The following is a 14,192-nucleotide window of genomic DNA, read 5'->3' as shown; positions in this document are numbered from 1 at the left end:
GGCCAGAGAGGTTCTGAAAATTTGTGTCAGAGCCCCTGCAATCTCCTCCTTTGCCTCCCACAGCAGCCTGGGATACATCTCGTCTGGGCCTGGGGATTTATCCACTTTTTGGCCTGCTAAAACCGCTAGCACCTCCTCCCTCTCGATGCTAATATGTTCAAGTATGTCACAGCCCCCTTGCCCGATTTCTATGTCTGCATCGTCTTTCTCCATAGTGAACACAGATGCAAAAAATTCATTTAAAACCCCGCCTACATCATCTGGCTCTACACACAGATTGCCACTTTGGTCCCTAATGGGCCCTACCCTTTCCCTGGTTATCCTCTTGCCCTTAATATACTTATAAAACATCTTAGGATTTTCCTTTATTTTGCTCGCCAGTGTTATTTCATGGCCCCTCCTCGCCCTCCTAATTTCTTTTTTAAGTATGCCCCTGCATTTTTTATACTCCTCTAGGGCTTCTTCCGTCTTTAGTCTTTTGTAACTGCCAAAAGCCCCCCTTTTATTTCTAATGCATTTTTGTATATCCCTTGTCATCCAAGGTTCCCTTTGCTTGTTGGTCCCACCCTTGACCTTTACAGGAACATGTTGGCGTTGTACTCTCTCTATTTCCCTTCTGAAAGTCTCCCACTGTTTTGATGCGGATTTTCCTATAAGTAGCTGCTCCCAGTCCAATTTGGCCAGATCCTGCCTTATCATATTAAAATCGGCCTTCCCCCAATTTAGAACCCTTATTTCCGGGCCGTCTTTGTCTTTTTCCATGACCACCTTAAATCTCACCGAATTGTGGTCACTGTCGCCAAAATGCTCTCCTACTGACACTTCCACCACTTGCCCGGCTACATTCCCCAGAATTAGGTCCAGTACCGCCCCCTCTCTTGTAGGACTTTCTACATGTTGGCTCAAAAAGCTCTCCTGGATGCACTTTAAGAATTCTGCACCCTCTAAGCCTTTCACACTCTGACTATCCCAATTTATATTGGGGAAGTTGAAATCCCCCACTATTATTACCCTATTATTTTCGCACTTTTCTGAGATTTGCCTACATATCTGTTCCTCTATCTCCCCCTGACTGTTTGGGGGCCTATAGTACACTCCCAGCAAAGTGCTTGCCCCCTTTTTGTTTTTAAGTTCTACCCATATGGCCTCATTAGAGGAACCCGCTAATATATCATCCCTCCTTACAGCAGTAATTGACTCCTTAATTAATATTGCAACACCCCCTCCCCTTTTACACCCCCCTCTGTCTCGCCTGAAGATTCTATACCCCGGAATATTGAGCTGCCAGTCCTGACCCTCCCTCAACCATGTCTCCGTGATAGCAACAATATCGTACTCCCATGTGTTCAACAACAACTTCAGTTCATCCACCTTATTTGCAAGACTCCTTGCATTAAAATAAATGCCTTCCAGCCCTGCCATATTCTCTTTTGCCTTCACATATTTGCTTTGCCTTCCCAGCTGACTTGTTTTTCCCTCTGTATTTGGCTGTAAATCACCCCCTACTATAGCTCCACTCTGTACCCCATCCCCCTGCCAAGTTAGTTTAAACCCCCCCCAGCAGTGCTAGCAAACCTCCCCGCAAGGATATTGGTTCCCCTCTGGTTCAGGTGTAAAGTATGCGGTGTGCTTCCTGCAAGAAACCCACACCGTTCCGGGAGACGAGGCCACGTGGCTCCTGGAGTGGCAAGGAGGGGTCAGCATGAGTCACCTCTCCAGCGTTTCCAGCGGGGTGGCTATCTTGCTGGCCCCGCATTTTCAGCCGGAGATCTTGGGGGTCAAGGAGCTCGTGCCGGGCCGCTTGCTCCAGGTCACTGTGCACCTGGGGGCGTGCCGCTCCATCTAGTGAACGTGTACGCCCCTCAGGCCGGTGCGCAGCAAGTGCGCTTCTTTGAAGAAGTGTCCGCTCTTCTGGGCTCCATCGACGCGGGCGAGTGCGTCACCCTCGGGGGGGATTTTAACTGCACCCTCGAGGCGAGGGACCGTTCGGCCCCCCAGCGATGCCCGGCGGCGATGGAGAAGGTGAGGGACCTGGTTGGGTCCTTCGACTTGGTGGACGTCTGGCGACATCTCCACCCCGACTCCAGCGCCTTCACTAGCGTGAGGTCTGGAGGAGGATGGTCCAGAATCGACCGCCTTTATATTTCCCGGGCGTACGTCTCCTGCGTTCCAGCAGCTTCCATGCGGCCGGTGCCGTGCACGGACCACCACCTGGTGTGGGCAGAGCTCGTTCCGCTGCGCGCATGGGGGGGTCCGCGTACTGGCATTTTAATAACCTGCTGCTGGAGGATGCGCAGTTCCAGGATTCGTTTCGCCGGTTCTGGGCCGACTGGAGAAGGAAGCGGGGGGGCTTCCCCTCCTTGAGGCTATGGTGGGATGTGGGCAAGGCTCACGTCCGTCTCTTCTGTCAGGAGTACGCGAAGGGGTCGACCAAGAGACGGGAGGCCCGGGTCGGGCGGTTGGAGAAGGAGGTGCTCGACCTGGAGTCCCGTCTCGGTCAAGTCTTCAAGGACCCGACCCTGCGGGTGGTGTACGAAGAGAAGAAGGGCGCGCTGAAGGACCTGCAGCTCGTCGGGTCCCGAGGCGCGTACATGAGGTCGCGGATCCAGTTCCTGCGGGACCTGGACCGGGGCTCCCCCTTCTACTCGCTGGAAAAAAGACAGGGGGTCCGTAAGCAGCTCTTGGGGCTGCTGGCCGATGACGGATCTCTGGTCTCGGATCCGGAGGGAATCAGCGCGGAGGCCTGCGCCTATTACGGGGCTCTGTTCTCTCTGGATCCGTCCAGCGAGGCTGCGTGCAGAGTTTTGTGGGAGGACCTGCCGAAGGTCGGCCTGGAGGGCGCCGAAAAATTGGACGCTCCTCTGAGTCTGGAGGAGCTGACCGGCGCCCACCGCCAGCTCTCCAGGGGAAAGTCCCCGGGGCTGGACGGGCTGACCGTGGAGTTCCACAGGGCGTTCTGGGACGTCTTGGGGGGCGACTACGCGCGGGCCCTGGGGGAAAGTTTGGCGACCGGGGAGATGCACCTCTCTTGGCGCAGGGCGGTTATTGTCCTGCTGCCTAAGAAGGGTGATCTCCGCCTCCGGGCGCCAGTTCTTAAGGTCTCCCTCCTCAGCACGGACTATAAAATTTTTGCCAGGGCTATGTCTGCTCGCCTAGGCGCTGTGCTGGCCCACATGATCCACCCCGACCAGCCCTACACGGTCCCGGGCCGGACCATCCACGATAACATCCATCTGGTCCGGGACCTGGTCCACCATTCCCAGAGGGCTGGTCTGTCGGTCGCCTTCCTTTCCCTGGATCAGGAGAAGGCGTTCGACAGGGTGGATCACGAGTATCTCTTCGGGACTCTGCGCGCATTCGGGTTCGGGACGCATTTTGTCGCCCGGATCCGACTTCTGTACGCTGCCGCAGAGTGTCTGATTAAAGTTAACGGGTCCTTGACGGCGCCCCTTCGCTTCGGGAGGGGGGTGCGTCAGGGATGCCCCATGTCTGGCCAGTTATACGCCGTTTGCGTAGAGCCTTTCCTGCGCCTCTTGCGGAAGAGGTTGACGGGACTGGCTCTGCAAGGGCCGGGCGTGGAGGTGGTCCTTCTCGGCTTACACCGATGACGTGCTCCTCATGGTCACGGATCCCGCTGACTTGCGGAGGATGCAGGAATGCCAGCAGATTTACTCGGACGCATCCTCCGCCAAGATCAACTGGGAGAAATGTTCTGGACTCCTGGTGGGTCAATGGCAGGTGGACTCCCTGCCGGAGGAGTTCAGGCCCTTCGCCTGGAGCACCACGCACCTCCTCTACTTGAGAGTCTAACTCAGCCCTGCCGAGGACGCCTGGCCGGCGAACTGGCAAGAGTTGGAGGCCAAAGCCACCACTCGCTTAGGACGCTGGACAGGATTGCTCCGAGTGTTGTCCTACAGGGGTCGAGCGATGGTCATAAACCAACTGGTGGCCGCCATGTTGTGGTACCGGTTCGTCACTTTGATCCCTCCCCCTGCGTTTGTCGCCAAGATACAGAAGAAGCTCGTCGACTTCTTCTGGGACAAAAGGAAGCACTGGGTCTCTGCCGCGGTTCTGAGTCTCCCGCTTAGGGAGGGCGGTCAGGCGTTGGTGTGCCTCCGCACCCAGGCTGCGACTTTCCGTCTTCGGACGCTGCAGAGATACCTGTACGTCGAGAATCCTCCGAGATGGTGTGCGCTGGCGACGTACTTTTTCCGCCAGCTGCACGGCCTCAATTACGACATGCAGCTCCTGTTTTTGGAAGTGGGCGGCAGGCGTGTCAGCCTGCAGGAGCTGCCTGTCTTCTACCAGGAACTGCTATGGGTTTGGAACTATGTCGCCTCCAGGCGGAGCTCTCCCCCATCAGGAATGGCGGCTGTCCTTCGGGAGCCACTGTTCAGGAATCCGCACCTCCACGTCCGCGAGTTCGGGTGGCTGGCGGAACGCAGGGCTGTGCCTGGCAAGGTGACTAGAGTCGGGGACCTGCTCGATGGCGGAGGAGCGGGCTGGATGTCGCCGGAGGAGTTGGCGCGGCGCATGTCTTGGGACAACATCCGGCTCGCGGTCGATGCCATCGAGTCGGTGAAAGCGACGCTGCACCCCGGCGCAACGAGGTGTATTGAGGCGGCTCAAGCGCGTGGGGCGATCCCGTCCGAGCTTTCCCCCGTTCGGACGGAATTCCTTATCGGCGCCCTGCCCCGAAACCCCCCTCGGGAACCGGCGCCTCACAACTTGAGCCGTCTCGAGGAGATGCCCTCCGTGCCTTTTCATTCCGCACGGAGGGGTTTCCTGTACGGGCTGCTCCTGCACACTTTCCACTTTGTCATCTTCGCCTGCCGTCCGGACACGCCGTGGCGTGCCGTTTTGCCTTCCGGCGGAGGCGGAGGTCCCCAATGGAGGGCTCTCTATGCGGGAGTCCTCCCTTGTTCTATTGTGGACTTGGCCTGGAGGGTGTTGCATGGAGCAGTCCCGTGCAATATATTGTTAAATAGGTTCACGGACTCCCAGACCGCCTGTTTGTTCTGCGGTCTGGAGGAGTCCGTTTTTCATGTTTATGTTGAATGTGAGAGGTTGCAGCCTCTCTTCCATTATTTGAAGGGGCTGCTCCTCGATTTTTGGTTGCACTTCAGTCCCACACTCTTGATCTACAGTCACCCGGTGCGGAGGGGAGCGGGCAGGTTGGAGGACCTCCTCGTGGGTCTGCTCCTGGGCCTGGCGAAAAAAGCCATCAATTGGTCCAGGCAGCAGGCGGTCGAGGGGGTCATCCAGCCAGATTGCCTCTCTCTCTTCCGCGGCCATGTTCACGCCCGGGTGGCCCTGGAGATGGAGCACGCGGTGTCCGCCGGCGCGCTCGAGCACTTCCGTGACCGGTGGGCGCCACGGGGACTGGAGTGCATAATTGGATTGGACAACCAAATTTTAATTTGATTTGTTAAGGTTTATTTAAAGATTTTTTAGAGGTTTAGTTACAGTTTACTTGTTCAATTTATTTGGCCCTACCAAAAGAGGAGAGAAACTAATAACAATTAACAAAGGGAAACCAACCAGTGAAGGTGCCATCTAGGGGTTACTGAAGGAACTGACCGGCACCCTCACAATAGGAGGGGTTCCACAACTGGTGATGTTCAGAGATTAACCTTTAGTATTCTGAATGGATTTTTGGATCTATACAGAATGCTGCGGTGTATTTACTCTTTTGTTCCTGGCATAAACATAGAGCTCCGGTTTAAGTGCTCAGGCACGATGGGCCAAATAGCCTCCTTCTATGCTGTATGATTCTATGAACTTGTGGTGCTGCTACAGTCGTGGACCTGAAGAGAATCTGGCCATGCCTCTACAATATTGTAGAAGAAAGGCTCTGGCATGGTATCCTGGTCTACATTCCATTGAATTATACTGAGATAGGGTAGTTATGGAGAAACTATTTCCTCTGGTGGAGAATCAAGAAATAGGGGACATAATCTTAAAATCAGCGCCTAGCCATTTAGGAATGAAATCAGGAAGCACTTTTTCGCACAATGGATCGTAGAAATTTTGAACTTTCTCTCCCAAAAGGCTGTGGGTGTTGGGTTAATTGGGGCTTTCAGGAGCTTTCTTCAGAATTTTCAATCTTCCATTAGCTTTAAAAAAAAACTAATTTGCAGCACATAGTCTGGGTAGAAGTACCCAGATAAAAAAGTTTTTGTGACTGAACAGAACTTGTTGTAAAGTTGTGGGAACTGGAAAATATCTCAGCCAAGTTTTACGGACAGATTTAATAGTTGTTATTCAGATCTTATGCCTTTTTATGTCCAATACGCAAAGTGACATAATAGTTACAGTGATGTATTAATAGAAATGGCAATGCTCAGAAAAATTCAGGTTTTGTTGCACTATAGCATGTATGCACTAATCTTGGTGGCTTATATAAACTGAAAGCTACAATGTTTATCCTTCAGGACAGCAATCATTAAGATGAAATACAGTGCCCCAAAAAATAGTTGTATTTTATCCTTTTTGTTCTAGGCTGCCTCAGTGCTGATGCTGATGTCTTCACTTTACAAGTATGCACAGGAAATCAATACCACCGCTAACTAGTCATAAACTCCTTGAGCCAGATGCATTTCATAATTATTCAGCTAACCTTAACAGCACTAATCTAAGCAGTAATACGATCTACATGTAATGATTGTGTCATAAAGGGAACACTACCATGAAATGATATGGGAGGCAGCAGTTAATAGCACAGCACCTTAGTAAAGAAGTTGGATCTTTTAATTTATCTTTACTTGCAGTACAAATCTAAATATAGCAATGCTGCCATGAGCAGTTGTGAAATAATATTAATGTTTTAAAATAAGGAGTGTTACCTCTTTTCTCTTTGGTTGTGCCATTATTTTGCAACTACATATCGGTGGCACTTGCAGTCTGACTCAGTTTCCTAGTTTATTTAAAAGGTCACTGAACAGTAATTTTCCATCTTTGAAGACATTTTCTGAATTATGGAATCAGAAGAACAAGTACGGATTTTAGAATCTAAGGGGCAAAAATTCGTGTACACCAGGTGTGTCACTGGCAACTCGAGTTAACGGCTGCTGAGAATAGCCGCAACACTACCATCGAAAAATCACGCTGGGGGTTGGCGATGTGGTCCGCAGCGCTAACTTACCATGCAACGCCCTGCTGGTGGAGTTAATAGAGGCCTCCAACCTGAAGTTCCCGTCCACAGTCGGCGTTGCTGCTTCTTACTGCCTGTGGGAGCGAGGCTGTGGAGTATGCAAGGCATTGTGGGCAATTAAAGGAGCTATGAATTAAAGGGACAATGTATTCAGAACTAATAAAAATTACAATGCAGTGACAAAATGCAGCTTTCACCCCTTGCTGCCTTTCAATAAAAAAATTACCATTAAAAAGAAGTCCCTAAAGGGATTCTTCAGCACTTAAAGTTGAATTCCCTTCCAAACCTCAAAATTTGGAAAAGTGCTTTAGCACAAACACAAATCACTCAGCAAGCCAGGGAAGGGGCACCCAAGGTCTCGCACGCAGCACTCCAGCTTCGTGCAGGGGGTCAACACTGCAAGAGAGGTCCTCTACCCGCAGGGGCAAGGAGGCTCTCCAGAAAGAACAATGTGGGACTACATCACCGAGGCCGTCACTGCCAGCAGTGTCGCCCCCACCACCTCGCTCCAGTGCCCAAAAAAGCTTCATGACCTCAGCCCACCGGTCAAGGTGAATGCCTCTTCAAAAGCTGTCTCCAACCAACTGCACCACTAGCATCACACACTGCTCAATACACGACCCCCAATCACTCACCTACCAACAATCTGTACCAATCACGAGGCACATCACATTCCTAGCCTCACCTCACTCCCTTGGAGGAGACGGTGCAGGCCATTCTTGGCAGGGGCATGGCTGAACCCTTGGCCAGCAGTGAGGCTGAAAGGATACAAGATGCTGGTATCCTCATACGTTATCCTACTTCTGGCATGCACCTCATGCTTTCCTGCCCTCCCCTCACCACAAGTCCACCCTTGTGCCTTCCTCATTTCACACACCCAAGAAATGCAGCCTGCCCAGCCAGTGGGTGACCAAGAAGAGAGAGAGAAGAGTGAAGAAGAACAAGAAGAAGACTTTAACTTTAACTTGAACAGATTCCAGTATCCTGGCCCCAACCGTCTCCTTTTCACTATGGATGTCCAATCCCTCTACACCTCCATCCCCCACCAGGACGGCCTTCTGGCACTCTGTTTCTTCCTTGAACAGAGGCCCAACCAGTCCCCATCCACCACCACCCTCCTCCGCCTGCTGAACTTGTTCTCACATTGAACAACTTCTCCTTTGACTCCACTCACTTCTTTCAAATTAAAGGTGTTGCCATGGGAACCCGCATGGGCCCTAGCTATGCCTGCCTGTTCATGGGATATGTGGAACATTTTTTGTTCCAGTCCTACTCAGGTCCCCTACCTCAACTCTTTTTCCGGTACATTGATGACTGTATTGGTGCTGTTTCCTGCTCTCGCCCTGAACTAGATAAGTTCATTCACTTTACTTCCAATTTCCACCCTTCCCTCACCTTCACATGGTCCATCTCTGACTCTTCCCTTCCCTTCCTTGACTTCTCCATCTCCATTTCTGGCGATCGGCTTTCGACAAACATCCACTACAAGCCCACTGACTCCCACAGCTACCTGGACTACACTTCCACCCCGCCGCGTCTGTTCTGATGATGCCACCTTCCATACCAGTGCTTCCGACATGTCTTCCTTTTTCCTCAACCGAGGATTCCCCTCTACTGTGGTTGACACGGCCATTGACCGTGTCCGTTCTATTTCCCGCACTTCTGCTCTCACCCCTTCCTCTCCCTCCCAGAACCACGATAGGGTTCCCCTTGTCCTCACCTTTCACTCCACCAGCCTCCACATTCAACGGATCATCCTCCGCCATTTCCGCCACCTCCAACGTGATCCCACCACCAAACACATCTTCCCCTCACCTCCCCTTTCAGCATTCCGAAGGGACCGCTCCCTCCGCGATACCCTGGTCCACTCCTCAATCACCCCCAACAGCCCTTCTCCTTCACCTAGCACCTTCCCGTGCAAGCGCAGGAGATGCAATACATGCCCTTTTACCTCCTCCCTTCCCACTGTCCAGGGCCCCAAACACCCCTTCCAGGTGAAACAGCGATTTACTTGTACTTCTTGCAATTTAATATACTATATTCGCTTCTTACGATGAAGTCTCCTCTACATTGGGGAGACCAAACGCAGATTGGGCGACTGCTTTGCGGAACATCTCCGTTCAGTCCGTAAAAGTGACCCTGAGCTTCCGGTCGCCTGTCACTTTAATTCACCGCTTCACTCCCGCTCTGATCTCTCTGTCCTCGGCCTATTACATTGTTCCAATGAAGCTCAACGTAAGCTCGAGGAACAGCAGCTCATCTTTCGATTATGCACTTTACAGCCTGCCGGACTCAACATTGAGTTCAACAATTTCAGATAATTATCCCTGCCCCCATTTTTCATGCAGTATGATTTTTGCCACTCCCATTTGCAACATTTTATCTTTCCTGCCTCTTACAAAAGTACAGGATGTTCTTTCAATTCCTTCCTCCCCTCCTAACCACCGCCCCCCACCCCTGTCTCTGCACCTGCTTAATATCTGTTACATCTCCAGCTTTTTCCAGTTCTGATGAAGGGTCCCAGACCTGAAACGTTAACTCTGTTTCTCTCTCCACAGATGCTGCCTGGCCTGCTGAGTATTTCCAGCATTTTCTGTTGTTATTTCAGATTTCCAGCATCTGCAGTATTTTGCTATTATACAAGAGGAAGACGATTGATTTGAAACTCCCAGCCACCAGCTCCTCAAGGTCGACCAGCAAGGCCATTTGCAGTGTCCCCCACTGAAAATCAGCAGCCTTTCACCAGCCATGCTGCAGCCACTGGGGTAGCACTGCGTGACATCAGTAGGATAGGCAAAGGCACACACAAGACAGTCACTAAGAGAATGCATAAGGGTGATGAGTTGATTTATTGATGTCATATTGGATGGATAGATGTAAAAAGTTGGATTGGAAGGTTTGCTTTGTGGTGGCTTTTATTTCAGCATTGTGGCCAAGCGGATGCTGTGATGGTCAGTAATAGAGGGAAGGTAAGGTATGGGACAAATGTTGAAAGGGGAATTGGGGTTGTGGTCACTGGTACCGCAGGTGAATGATTCCATCCCGGATATCACGGCCACAAAGAGGCTGTCTGGGCTGCATCCTTCCGCCTGCTTCCTTCTCTTCTGTGACTTCCTCTTCCCTCTGCGAGCGGATGCTGTAAATCTGAAATGCCAGCATAAAATTCTGGAACTACTTAGCAGATAAGGCTGCATCTCGATCTGAGATGTGAACTCTGTTTCTCTCTCCATGGATGTTGCCTGACCTGTTGAATATTTGCAGCATTTTCTGTTTTCTCAAAGGCCTTCATTTACCCTCTGAGGCATGCAAGCATCCAGCAGCACTCCCTACACACTTAAACATCTTTTAACATCTATTGCAGCAAGCCACTACTTCAATAAAGTCAAAAATCCCAGTCCAAGAGTTTAAATGCAAACTTACCTGGAAGATGTGTGTGTCCCTTTAAGAGGTGCTGACAGCTACACTGTCAGTCTCTTTGCACACTGGGTTTGCCTGGCGTGGTTATGACCAGTCAAAGTTGGCCATGGTGACATTAAGTTGGAGTTGCATGCCGACTGACATCACCAATCCGCCATTTTTTTTTTGCAGGACACTAATACTTACCAGCAGCGCTAAGGGGAGGGCCAAGATGGAGGATGCCACGGGACCCGCCACCAGCAGCCGCTGCCGCTCTTTCACCATTTTTTGATGGTAATGAGTGGCATAAAGCCCCTGAATTTTTCGCCCTAACACTGTGAATTGGAGAGGTCAGGCTTTTTTGAGTCTCCATTATATGTACAAATTGCTATAAAGACACTGGCAGAATATGTCATTTCTGAACTGTGTTTTTTATTTTATATTAACACAATAATTACTTTTTATAAGAATTTCTAACGTACCACAACATCTAATAAACATATTAGCACCCTGTCCCCTATTATATTGGCTTGGACTTTTCGAAAGTTGGACCCAAGAAAGCACCCAATGTTGCATTAATTTTGCCAATATCAAGTTACACCTAAGCATAGTCCCAATCTCATTAGAGTATGCCCAAACATAAAATGGGCATAAATCAGCATAAACAATCAGAGCCCAAGGAAAGAAGTGAACCCACACGTATATTTCTTCTTTAAGTATGAAAATTTAAGTTTCCTGTCAACCTCCTCTACCAATACCTCCAACGCAGCATCAGCAAAACAGGGTGGCCATGCAGCTTCTCCTGTGCCTAGCATTATCGACAATCGTCAGTCACAGTACTCTGCAGCCAATGTGCACCTCCCCTTTAAGAGGTGCAGGCTGCCTTTAAATGGAATCAGCATTGTGGAATATGAATCTCCCCCATTAGGCGAGTTGCCATGAAACAACGCAGTTAGCATTGGCAGCCTACCTATTCTATTTAAAATAGTCATGGGACCAATTTTGGATCTTAGTTGCGTCCATGTGATTAGATGCACTCTCTAAGCACAGCACCCACTCTGCACCCGAAAACTCGCCAAGGCTTCTTCAACAGGACCTCCCAAACCTGCGACCTCTACCACCTAGAAGGACAAGGGCAGCAGGCATATGGGAACACCACCACCTCCAAATTCCCCTCTAAGTCACACACTATCCTGACTTGGAAGTATATCGCCGTTCCTTCATCGTCGCTGGGCCAAAATCCTGGACTCCCTCCCTAATAGTACCATGGGAGTACATTCACCACACGGACTGCAGCGGTTCTGTGTCTTTCTGATGATTTTCTCCCTCCATATTTAGAGGATACACACTGCTGTCTGCTCTGTAAGATGTCACTTCAAAAGCAAACGATCACTGCTATCCCAATTGATGACTTACTGAGGGTTATTTGCTAAGTTCACATAAGTGACAAAATCACTTAATTTTGCTTACCTAGATGAAGCTAAATTAATTCTGATTGTTTGTCATATCAGTGTACTTGCCAGCAAGGATAACATAGCTTGGCTTTGTCCGGGGGATGGATAAAAGACTTAAGACAGTTTTCTGAGGCGAGAGGGTCCTGATCCTTGGAAATCCACTTGATTGGTAGCTCTGTAACCAAGAGCTGCCAATTCAGTGTATAAATGTGACAGTCTTCTCCCAGTTCATCAATTCTTTCCGAGCCAATTGAGGCAAAGATTAGAGATTTTGTGTTGGTGAGCAAAACCTCACATATAAATTATGTAACTGGCACTGGTCCAGGTTTAGTTTTACGAAGAGAGTTAGCAAACTGTTACGTTTTATTATCTTCACATATCCAAGGAGGTATCAATCAAAAGTTCTGTAATCAAGTAAAGTCTGTTTTTTGCTACAGTTTACTTTTTCCTTTTAATAAACCTGTATTTTGTAGCTTTAGTCGTGCCGTCTGATACATCCTTTATTCTTCTGCTATTGGAGGACAAGGCAAACACAAAAGAGTTCTTCAGTGAGCTATTTACAGTAAAAAAGGCTTCTGTTTGACTCTGGCCCTATTGAAGTCAATGGAGCGTAAAATCAGGCCAGGTGTAAAACGGGTGTCCGACCTGAGCCCGCTCTGTTCCCACTGGGTGGGATAGGTTTAAATTACTCACTCTGTCTTGGAGCACTTAGCTAAAATATGGAGGGCTGCCCATGCCTGTGGTAAAATATCTCAACATGAGTTGTTGCCTTCAGGAAAGGAGGGGAGAGTATTGGGTGCCGTGCCTGCATTGCGTCAATATACTGGAACTCAGTTTTAGTGATCTCTGCTTGCTGTGATAATTCATTTGTAATGATCAATTGGAGCTTTTCAAAGCAGTAACCTATATTTATCTGTGTGATTAAATTCATTTATAACGATCAGTGAGACATCCTTTACAAGGAATATTGCATTCAGTGTCCATTTTCATTCACAAATATTTTGGTAATATTGTGCACCTCAAAACTCATGAATGGAGCTGTGCATGCTGGGCATTTATGTCAGGCACGCAACAACAACAACAACAATGTGTATTTATATAGCGCCTTTAACGTAGTAAAACGTCCCAAGGTGCTGCACAGGAGTATTTTAAGACAAATTTGCCACCGATCCACCAAAGGAAAAATTAGGGCAGGTGACCAAAAGCTTGGTCAGAGGTAAGTTTACAGGAGCGTCTTAAAGGAGGAAAGAGAGGTAGCAAGGCGGACTGGTTTAGGCAGGGAATTCCAGAGCTTAGGGCCTAGGCAACAGAAGGCACAGCCACCAAAGGCTGAGCGATTATAATCAGGCTCAAGAGGGCAGAATTGGAGGAGCGCAGACATCTCTGGGGGTTGTGGGGCTGAAGGAGATAGGAAGGGGCGAGGCCATGGAGGGATTTGAAAACAAGGATGAGAATTTTAAAATTGAGGCGTTGCTTAACCAGGAGCCAATGTAGGTCAGTGAGCACAGGGGTGATGGGTGAACGGGACTTGGAGTATTTACTCCACGCAATTTTCCAAATAGTTGAGGCTCTACCACGGGGAGCAAATTTATAAAATTACCCCTTGTGAGTACAACCCAAATAAAAGTCAATCTGAAAATAGTTTTGAAAATAGGGACAACAGTATGTAGATGTGTATGCTGTCATATGTGTGATTATGTGGGTGAGAAGGCAAGTGTTGTAATCTGTCTGGGAGAGTGAATGCAGATTCAACCGGTTAGAAAACTGCTGACTGCTTACTCAGTGTGGTCAGACTGGACCATGTCCAGAATTTTGTTTTAAAGTTCAAATTTAATCTTCTAAACTAATATTTAGCCAATTAAAAGTGGCGACAGTGTGAAGGTGAGCAATGCCTGTTACAGGGTTTTGTGATTGTCAGAATATTGATATTATTTATCAATAACTATGAGAGATCAAGAAGTTACATTTAGTACTGTACTAAGATGACAAAACTTTTGGCATTGTGTGACACACTTCCTTCTTGGCACTTTTTTTATAAAATCAGTGGTTTTGGAACAGAAACACAATAGGCATTAATATAATAAATATTTTATTCAGTGTCATTACCTCCCCGCAGCACTATCGAATAAAATGTATTTTTGTCTCGGAATTTTACTAGTTGTTATCTCTTCTAGCATTGGTATTCCTAG

General features: G+C 49.1%; 1 protein-coding gene across 2 annotated transcripts in view; it reads left to right on the top strand.

The window, feature by feature from the left end:
• The window catches only part of ripk2 (receptor-interacting serine-threonine kinase 2), a 218,176-nt gene that overhangs the window by 131,907 nt on the left and 72,077 nt on the right, over positions 1 to 14,192 (top strand). The window lies entirely within an intron of this gene.

Source organism: Somniosus microcephalus, chromosome 7, assembly GCF_052327205.1.
Source record: "Somniosus microcephalus isolate GS21.2 chromosome 7, FLI_Smic_1.0, whole genome shotgun sequence".
Lineage (NCBI taxonomy): Eukaryota > Metazoa > Chordata > Chondrichthyes > Squaliformes > Somniosidae > Somniosus > Somniosus microcephalus.
The sequence above is the reverse complement of the archived record's forward strand: the minus strand, read 5'-3'. Positions and strand labels throughout refer to the sequence as shown.